Below are 10,818 nucleotides of genomic sequence, written 5' to 3'. Positions count from 1 at the left end.
GATAAAATAAGGAAACCCCAAAGGAAACCCAAAGGGACACAAATACAGAAAACCTATTCTCCAAAAATCCCCTCTAGAAGGAGTCATTACAGTTTGTATTATTTAATGGAGATAAAAGTATCTAAACAAGATATATAACCCAAAACAGAGTCCCGAGAACAAAGGATCTTCGCTAATCCAGAAGTCTCCAGCATGCCTCAACGAGAAGCCTCGCGTCCTGCATCTGAAAACCACAAAATCCGCATGGGTGAGAACCAGAGGTCCCCAGCACGGTAACAGCTTCCACATATATAATACATAATAATAGAGGAAAGCCGAAGGCAATCCTAGAGCTTCCTCCAGATAATATCAAAGCTTATAAACAAGCTAAACCATAAGTGGCAACTGACTAAAGATTCTTCAGTCTAACTAATACTTCCCTTTCCAATTCCTTCAGACCTCCCAACCACCAGCAGGAGTATAATATAGCAAACACAGTTATATCAGACAAGAGATTTACAAATAGGAACAGATAAGGCATTTAGACAATTAGCAAGTAATATGCAGTCAAATAGGCAATCTCAAACAATTCATGTAGTATGCTTATGATGCATGCCTGTCCCTAGTGGCTGATGATATCATCTGTCGGTTATAGAGCCAACTCGACAAGTCCTGGTAGCTAACCATTGGACTGTCCCTCTGTCGTGCATCCCCAACTCGAGTTATACTCATCATAAACTTGATCATAATCATGATCCATATCCATCACCCTCACTGGTGAATATTTATCCATTACCATCACTGGTGAATATTTACGGGGGCGAGCTCATCCGGGCCTTTCACAGTGCCCGGCCACACTTACGACATTGGGTTAACAGAGCTTCGAGTCTCAACCTGGAGCACATGGTGGCTAGCTATTGCTACTACCCAGGGAAACTCTCATCTCTAATGGTGGAAGTGCAAACATTCACAATTCAATCAACAGCATATATGCATTTATATTTGGCCATAAACATGGCTCCACCGTAACACGGCAAAAATCTAGCCATCCGGCTCATGGTTAAATCCATAACCAGCCAATTCATTAACAATTACGGCCATTCGGCCCATGGCATAACAAGCACTTCCACCGCCATCCTCCACATCTCACATAATCATCTTTGATCCTGATGGATCATTCATTTTTCCCTTGCTTCACTCGCAAGTTACCACATTCACTAGCCCTTTTCCTCATGCTAGGCATATCATAATGATTTAAGACATAAGTGGTGAGATTGGAGGCTTAGAAGTATGAAGTTTGGCTTTTAAAACTCAAAAATCAACTTTGGGATGAAAACAGGGCCACGCGTACGCGCACTCCACGCGCACGCGTGGATGATGCTTTCTCGAAGAACAGCGCATACGCGCCAAGTGCGCCTACGCGCGAGGGGTCATTCTGCTAAAAATTTTCTAAGTTAAAAGCTGCAGAATTCACATATTCAACCCCCAATCTTCCGACGGTCATAACTCTCTCATTTTAAATCATTTTTCACTCGTTCTTCAAACGGCATGGACATCCCGGATCCAATTTCATTTCTAAACAGATTTGGCACAAATCAAAGATCCGTAGTCCAAGTTATGTCCCGTCAAAGTATGCCCAAAAACCATATTTTCATTCAAAACCACAAAGTGCCATTTTCAAAACAAGCCACTTTCAACTCTTTTCAAAATCAATTAAAACATGCCAATTTCATCCCTTTTCTTTGAAATCAATCAAAGTGTACCAAATTCAACAACAAGCCATCCTCAACTCACGCATTGACATTTTACCAAAATTCTCAAAACTACCTCCAACCATTTTAACACTTCTCAATCAAAAGGCCAAAGGATAAACACAATATTATGTCATACATCCTTCTCATCCCAATTTCTAACAATATCAATTTCCAATCAACCATCATTATACATAATCATCATACTCACCAACAATAGGGCACCACCCATCAATTCAACCTCAATCATTCATCAAGCATATATCACAACATGCATTTTCTCACATATCACACAATCAAGGCATCAATATTCATAATCACACATATGATCACATCATATATCTCAACCATTCCACAACATCATCAATTTAATGCCTATCTTAGGGCCTCTAGCCTAAGTATTTCCTACCACATTACATATTAGATACGGGAAACCAAAACCATACCTTAGCCAATTTCCCAAGCTCAACCGGAGCACTTCCAAACCACTTGTCCACAAGCTCTCAAGGTATCAACACCTCCAAGAACAGATTTTATCACACAAAACCCTCTTCCAAGCTTTCCAAAATCATCAATCAAGCTCCAATATTCACATATACACAACCTAAGCCACAATCATCATACCCATACACAACATCTCAATGCCCAAACCTCATAGAACAATAAATTACACTAGGGTTGAGAATCTTACCACACCCAAGGTCCAAAGAGACAAGATTAACCTTCTCCTTCAAGAGAGTTAGGTCCTATAACATCAAAGAACCCAAAATCTCAACATTTTTACTCATGAAACTCGAAATCAAGGGCTGGAATTTCGAACAGTAAAACGTGGCTTACCTCAAGATTAATTGTATGGGTTTTGTAGAGCTCTCCGCGGTGAACGCGTGGCCGCAAACGGAGCGGCAATCGGAGCTCTAGATCAAAAGTTATGGTGGTTTGAAGATCAAGTGAGAGATAGAAGTTGAGAGAGTGTTCTTCCCTTCCTCTCCACCATTTCAGCGTGTTTGAGTGTGTTGTGAGGAGAGAGAGTGCTGAAAACTAGGGTTTTGGTTTAGTTATGTTGGGCCAAGGGCCCACTTTGGGTCCGGTTGGACCTGTTTGGTCCGTTCGGTCCAATCTTGGTCCGATTTCCATAAAATTGGTACCGAAATTCTCGTCTCAATTTCCTCTATCATATTAAGCCATAAAAATATCATTTTTGGCTTTCTAGAATAAATTCTCATATATGGGTTAATTATCCGTTAATTAACCGGATCTTACAGAGGCAATAACTCTTCTCAATATCCCAATGCAAAAACAATAATAATTGAAATCCTAAGAACTATGAATGTGTAGAGAGAAAAACCTAGAGGAGGAGTAAAACTAGATCTAAAAACTAAAACTGTGTAGAATGAATTGTTCTCCCTCATTTCTGCATGTTTCCTGGCTCTAGTCTGCTTTTCTGGGCCGAAAACTGGGTCAAAACAGGGCCCAAAATCACCCCCAGGGAATTCTGCAGATTATGCAGATCGCGCATATCATGCGATCGCGTCATTCATGCGGACGCGTCATTCGGCGTTTTACCTTGCCTCGCGTGCGCGTCGTCCAGACCTCCGCGTCACTTGTGCAGTTCCAATCGACGCAGTCGCGTGAGCCATGCGTCCGCGTCACTGCGATTTCCTCTATGTCGCGCGGTCGCGTGAGCCATGCGTCCACGTCACTTCTCGCTGGTCATCTCTTTAATTTCTTGTGTTCCTTCCATTTTTGCATGCTTCCTTTCCAATCTCCAAGTCATTCATGCCCTATAAAGTCTGAAACACTTAACACACAGATCACGGCATTGAATGGAATAAAGGAGAATTAAAATACATAATTAAAAGTCTTTAGGAAGCAAATATTCAATCATGTAATAATTTTAGGAAGGAAATATAAATGCATGCCAATCATATGAATAAGTGGGTAAATATTTGATAAAAACATACAATTAAGCACAATATAAACCATAAAATAGTGGTTTATCACCCGTCCTGTTCGGAGCTCCTTTTTGTGCCATCGTGAACCCCATTATATGACAATTTCTAACACCATAAAAGTACAAACTATCAGCCTGTGCTTTATCAGCGTCAGTCATTGTTCGATATGTCGGAACAAATTGGATATACTTAGGTGGGATGAGGTCATGGTTGTGAGTCTCTTCAAATTTGGTGACCCGCCACTTTTGTAAAATCAAGTCATAGAGAAATCTAATCTTTGCTTGACACATTACATGTGTCATTGGCTTGAGATACTTTTTTCTGTTCTCCATCTCTAAGTACTTTTTTCTACGTGTAACCTCTCTGTTACAAACCATCTGTCGCATATTAAGGTTTTCATTGAAATCTTGTCCTTTTTCGTCAAGCCTCACAACAAAACCGTGCACTCTTGCATAATTTCTATAAAAATCACAACATTGATCAACGGTGTCAAATTCAATACCCCATATGTCATCATAGCTTAATTCGTTCAACTTCTTCTCAACTTCTTGAATTTTATAGCTACAATTCGACACCTCCATGGATTCACTAAATTTATCATCATTGTTGATAATATCTTCATCCTCCTCCTTATCAGAACTACTATCATACTCAAAACACAGCTCATCACATTCGATAGACTCCTCTAAGTTCTTATTGTCATCAATGTTCATGTTTATGATGAAATTCTATTGAAAAAATAAATCATAAAAATATTTAATTAAGATACTAACAAATTTTAGAAAAAATAACTTAACAAAATAAAATAAATAATAAATTAAGCAATTATAATCCGTCAGATTCAAAAATCCCATATTCAAAAAATCCCATAAAAAAATAACAAATGTTTTCTAAATAATAAATCATAATTTGAAATAGGAGGACTTTTACATGTTAATCTCATGTACTTTGAAAGTTTACTAATCAGTTTTTAAAAGTTAATAACATCAAATCTTTTTTTAATGCTAATTATGCTATTTTAGAGAACCAAACACAATCCAAGGTATAGATCAGACGAAATAGGCATAAGTTTCATGACTATAATTTCCTATAATTCCATATATTAGATAAATAGAAAAGCCACAACTAAGACTGCCATGATAGGTCAAATTCCCTGAAACTTTAAACAAAAATAAAAAAACTTAACTGAGCTTCATGAAGTGGCCAAAATAATTAATTAAAATACTTACAAAGTTTACAAAAAATGTGAAAAAAAAAGCTAAAACAAATGTATTCTGAATAATAAATTATCATTTGAAAATTTACTTTTCACAGGTTAATATCATGTATGCTGTTCTCGGGGATTTCGAGATCATACCGATATGCAAGCTTCAGCAAGAACTCAAACCATTTTATCCCAACAAGCCAATTACCATAATTCCTTTTCTTTATTCTTTTCTTTCTGAAACTTTAATCTACTAAATTGACAATAATTTATTGTGGATAATGTTTTAATTCTCATTGTTAACCAGAATCTTAAAATGTGAATGGATGAAAAATACGAAGACTACTTCAAGGAACGCAAAGTAGTCAGCAACCTGTTTGACTAATGCAAATGCTTTTCATGGAATTGGTATACACACAACCAATCATTTATTTTTTCTTCTGTAATTTGGAGTGATAATTAAAGAAGAATCTAAATAGCAATTTTAGGATTAAACAGTGAACTTATACTGGCTCAACAACTAAAAAGATAATTTCAATTAGGCAAGTGATTACTTCAGATTCCAGAATCAATCATAACATATAGAGCAATTAATCTAAAAGATCAATCTATATAGTAGATATACAGCTCAAAAAATTATATTCATGGCAGCAAATTTGATCCATAAAGGAATCAACAAAATGAAATTCATCACGGTTTGAACATACAAGCATCGAAACAAGCCCATATAACAAAAAAATGAAATTCATTGTTTGAAAGAGGGTGAACAGAGAATAATTTAAAGGATGAAAACCTAACCTAATGTCAGGGGTCACGTGTGAAAGTCAGAGATGGTGATGGAGAACGCGGCTATGCTGGTGGATCAGAGGCGGCGAACACAGGGGTCACGGAGGCTCAAGACGTGAGAGACGGCGGCAACACTGCTGTTGGAGGCGAAAACAGGGGGCGCTGTAATCGGGGTCACGGAAGCTAACGACGGCATAGACGGTGATGGAGATGGAGATAGACGAAGGCATGAGAGATAGAAGGGATCTGGCGGTGTCGGTGAGTAGTGGTAAACGGCGGCGGTGAACGGCAATGGTGGGAGAGGTTCAGATCTGAGGGGTTGGATGTTCAGGAGTCTGACTTAAAATAAAAGACAATAACTAGTGTGTTTGGGAAGAGAACACTGATGGAAAAGGGAAGATATTTTTTATTTTAAGTTTGTATTAATTTTAATAAACAAAAATACTTAACCATAGTTAATCATATATGATTAAAGTATATATGTATTTGTATTTGTATACAAATAATATTTAATATACTTTTAAAATACATTAAATTTTAAATTTTTAAAATTATTTAATTATTAATTAACTGAAATCAATAATACCACATGTCTATATTGTATTGGTCCACATATACAAGGTATGAGTTTTTATCACAAATGTTGGGGTATGAAAGCAATCACTTTTTTCTTAGGATACACAAAATGGTCTCATATATCATTGTTATTTGTTACTACTTTTTTTTTGGGTGACTTTTGTTACTACTTGACTATGCTATTCTATTTCTTTTAAACAGTTGCATTTTATTGATAACTTAATATATTTTCTAAATAATCCTATTCAACTTAAATAGTACTCTCTACTCTTTACTATCTAGAGTAAAAGAAATATGTATGATTGCAACCATATAAAAAGTTTGACATTGCTGGCTTGACACCTTCAACTATTGCCAAAAAAAAATATTAATAATGAATAATACTATATATTTAAATTTCTTTATTAATTAAGTTTAACTAAATTGATTTAACATAATAAATTATGATCTAATATTATTTCAAATTTTATTGTTTAATTTAATTGGACTTAGTTCATAAAAAAATTTAAATGTGTAACATTACTCATTAATAATTCTCTTGTTCAGCATTATTTAAAATACAAGAATTCAAAGAAGACTACATCTATCTACAACCAAATCAAGTAGAAACACCACATCGATGTATGTAGAGAGATTGTTCCCTCCAAAAAAGAAGAACCAAAGATGTCTCCTATAATTTATGACCTCATTTTAGTATTCATTCCATTATTGTACGTGTGAATAAATAGGAATAATTTAAAAATAAAAAATCTTAAAATTTTTTTTTTGAGAAGACAATGACAACCACAACTAAAAATTCATCATCAATTTTGGTTTTCTTTTTATGTCTGCTGCAATTCTTCGGCATTTGTTTTGCACCAACAACATTAAGTTTATGCAATTACGCCAACATCTCGAGTTTTTGCAGTTCGGTCTGTCTCGAATTTTAGTGATTTTATCATTTTGAGTTTTAACAGTTTTGTGTGCTCTCAATAATTTTATCTGTAATATCCTAATACATTTTAAATTTTTGCAATTTATCTGCACTTTTTCTTCACATTTCTATCTACACTCCAATTTTTTGTAGTGGTTTCAAAATATTTGAGAATTTTATTTACATACTATTATAGTTTTTTTACTTTGTCATGTTTTTAATAAGTTGCAAACTCAAGTAACTTGAGTTTGAGAAGGAAATATCTATAAAAATGGTATATGGTTTTAGAAGAAGGAAAAAAGTAAAATTAAGAGAACGAACAAGACGTTATCAATTTAGGAGTGACATTATCATCTATTAATTTTATATTGTTTAGTTTGATATTAAATAAATTACATAATTATGATTAAATTATATCGTTGGACTATAAATAAATAATTTTTATTGTATATTGACATAATGACATCTGAATATTAAATTTATTTTTAAATTAATGAATTCTAAACTCGTAATTGATATACACTAGTTATTATTATGGACATAAAGACTTTATATCAAATATTATTTAAACCATGTATAACCAAGTGTCTTATAAAAGCTTATTGAACGGAGATATAAATTATAAAGCAGAGTTTTTTTTTCTATCAAGTTAATAATTATAATAACAAAATAGTTATTGGATAATTGAAGAATATATAATTAAATAGATCTGTAAAGTTGCAAACCAAGATATTATCATCCTTGATCTATAGGTTTGTAGAAATGATCCATAAATTATGATTATGTTAAAATGAATTAAACAAACACAAACAACTCATGGATCTTTGGGGTTATACTTTAATCCTCAAAATTCAAAATCACAATTTCAAACTAAAACCAAACTAGTTAACAAAAATAAAATGAGTTCGAAGCCACCAGCAACACAATAATTGAAAAAACAAAATATTTTGATTAACTAGTTTAGTAGAGACTGCGCGAACGCAGGCCTCTGCTGTCACAAATTATGACGTAGGCTCCACCACTTGGGTAGACCTTAGGACAGCACCCCTCCCAAGTGCAATGGAGGTCGCTACCCTAGGCCATGGGCCTTTTTGATCACCCATCGACCTCGTCCAGGTAAGTATGTTGCAATTGTCGTCATGCCTTTCATTTTATATTGTATCGCAACATTCTCATAGACATATTTTTTCAATGTGGTACATTAATATAGCACGCCTTCTTTCGATCCATTAGTAAAAGAGTAGGAGAAATTTCAAAGAAAAAAGGATCAGCCACTCACATAAGAAAAAGGAAAAGAAAGTAACAAAAGAAGAAAAAAACAACAAAGAAAGAACAAGAGAAAACCTGATAAGATTGAAGAGCAAAGTGAATTATGGGTATAAGAATAAAAGTAACAAGGAACCAGGAGATATAGAAGGAGAAATAATCAAGAGAGGCTCCAGAGGAAGTCAGAACAAAATCAAGGTCTGGAGAAAGGAAGAGAATTGTTTCTAGTCAAGTTGGTGATGCTAAACCTGTTGCAGTGATCTTATTTTCTTTTTTGTTGTATCTTGGGAAGTAGAGGAGAGTGGATTGTATAAATGAGCGAGTGTGAAAATTCATAACCATTGGTGGCTAAGAAAATAAGTCATGTCTTCTAGTGCAAGAAATCCGAGTAATAGTGATAGAAGAGCATGGTGTGTTTTTTGGATGTTATTTGATATGGTTTCAATGTTGTGCGTTTTGATATATGGATATCTTCTTTGTTAAGCTATTTAGATGGTATCATTTTGAAAAATTTTTGTCTAGGTCTTAGTTTTAGTATGGAGAGTATTTTATTTTGCTTGTGATTCTGATTAGAGAATTATTATTTGTGATATTTTGTAAGCACTTATTGCTTATTTTATCCTCAATAGAGTCGAGAGTTTTGAACCAATTAAAAAAAATTGCCATTCAACAATTAATTCAAAAATTTTCAAACAATCAAATCCCAGAATTAGCATAATTTAGTGTAATTCTAAGAATGTGAAATCATAAACTCTATAGGTATATTTCAAACTTTTTTATGATTAAAATATCAATATTTATATTGTTCTGTATACAAAAATAGTTCATGTACTCTTCAGAAAATTTAACATGAATAAAATTCAATTTTATCATAATTTTTTCAATTCTCTAGCTTCAAGTATTAATAAATTAAAAGTCCAGTAATTTTTTAAATTAGAATACATAACCCTTGAAACCTTGGGTATAAAAAAAATACAAAAACCTGACAAATTTAATGTTGGAAACAATTTTATCATTCACTATACTAAATAATTAAACTCCGTTTAGATAGGGACCGCGCGAACGCAGGTCCCACTATCACAAATTATGACGTAGGCTCCACCACTTGGGTAGACCTTAGGCAAGCACCCTTCCAAAGTGCAATAGAAGTCACTAGCCTAGGCCATGGATTTTGTTGATCTTCCATTGACCCCATCCAGGTAAGTATCCTTAAATTGCTGTAGTATCTCGTCTTTTATAGTGTATTAAAGATTTCTCACACTCCTCTCCGATCGATGTGTGACTTCAAATGCCAAATATATTGCCTCTTGCTTCTTGCTCTTAATGTGGGACTTGAATATTTCGTTCAATGAGCCCAATAAATATCTGGTTATTAGTCTTCAATTAAAGAAACTTCACATTCTAAGAATGTGAAAAAAGAAACTTCAGATTCTAAGAATGAAAACATATTTAGAAGCCGAAAGACAAGAGAAACAAAATTATAAAAAAGCAGCTGAAGAATGAAGAGAACTATTTTTATCAAAACTTATCAAATGATACCATATTTATTATTTTAGATGTTCATATTTATACCGGAAAAAAAAGAATTAGAATATGTTGAGTTTTGCATTGATCAAATCAAATGCTTAAAAAACATATGTTAGGTTACTAAAATGGATCTTCTCAATTTTTTTGACAATTAAAAGAGTAAAGTGTGATCTTTTACCATTAATTTTATAAGTGAAATAAAAAAATATAACAAAAAAGTATTAAAGAGTTAGAGAACACATTTACTCCTTCAATTATTAAAAAATAAAAGGATTCATTTCTTTAGGTTACAAACTTTTTTTTTCCATTAAGATACATTAATTTATGTATTTATCTATTCTTATGTTAGGTCATATCTTCCTAGTTCTACAAAATTCGTTAACTGACATATTTATATACTCTAGTAGAAATTCAATTCAAACACATACCATTCTTCCTAATTAACAAATACCTTCAAAGTTATATTAGGTTAAATTAATAATAATGATTAAATTGTATCATTAACCTATAAATTGATACTTTTCATTGTATTCACATAATAACATCTGACTATCAAATTTATTTTTAGATTATTATCATAAATTTTAGAAAAAATTTCATTCTCCTCTCTTAAGAGATGTTAAAATAACATTTTTCTCCCTTCTATTTGTAAGATGTACATTCTCCTCCTCTATAACTTTAAAAAAACTCCTTTTTAATCTATTTTAAATTTTGTGTTAATTAATGTTAACTCTATCCATTTTTCAAGAAAAAATAAATTTTTTTATACAAAAATATATACCTTTTAATAAAAATTTTATTTTTTTTTATTAAATTTTGCTTACCAAAATATCCTTTAATAAATTATTTTTTTATTGATTAAAT

At 33.1% G+C, this 10,818-nt stretch overlaps 2 non-coding genes across 2 annotated transcripts; both read right to left on the bottom strand.

The window, feature by feature from the left end:
- Positions 1-8,124: 8,124 nt before the first annotated feature.
- On the bottom strand, positions 8,125-8,285 carry LOC148570365 (U1 spliceosomal RNA). Its single transcript, XR_015908147.1, has one exon. It is a non-coding gene; the product is annotated as a U1 spliceosomal RNA (small nuclear RNA).
- Positions 8,286-9,475: 1,190 nt separating this feature from the next.
- On the bottom strand, positions 9,476-9,634 carry LOC148570364 (U1 spliceosomal RNA). The gene has a single exon (XR_015908261.1). It is a non-coding gene; the product is annotated as a U1 spliceosomal RNA (small nuclear RNA).
- Positions 9,635-10,818: the final 1,184 nt, after the last annotated feature.

Source organism: Arachis ipaensis, chromosome B3, assembly GCF_059453495.1.
Source record: "Arachis ipaensis isolate K30076 ecotype BB chromosome B3, ASM5945349v1, whole genome shotgun sequence".
NCBI classification, from domain to species: Eukaryota; Viridiplantae; Streptophyta; class Magnoliopsida; order Fabales; family Fabaceae; genus Arachis; species Arachis ipaensis.
Note: the sequence above shows the minus strand (reverse complement) of the source record. Positions and strands in the feature narration are given on the sequence as shown.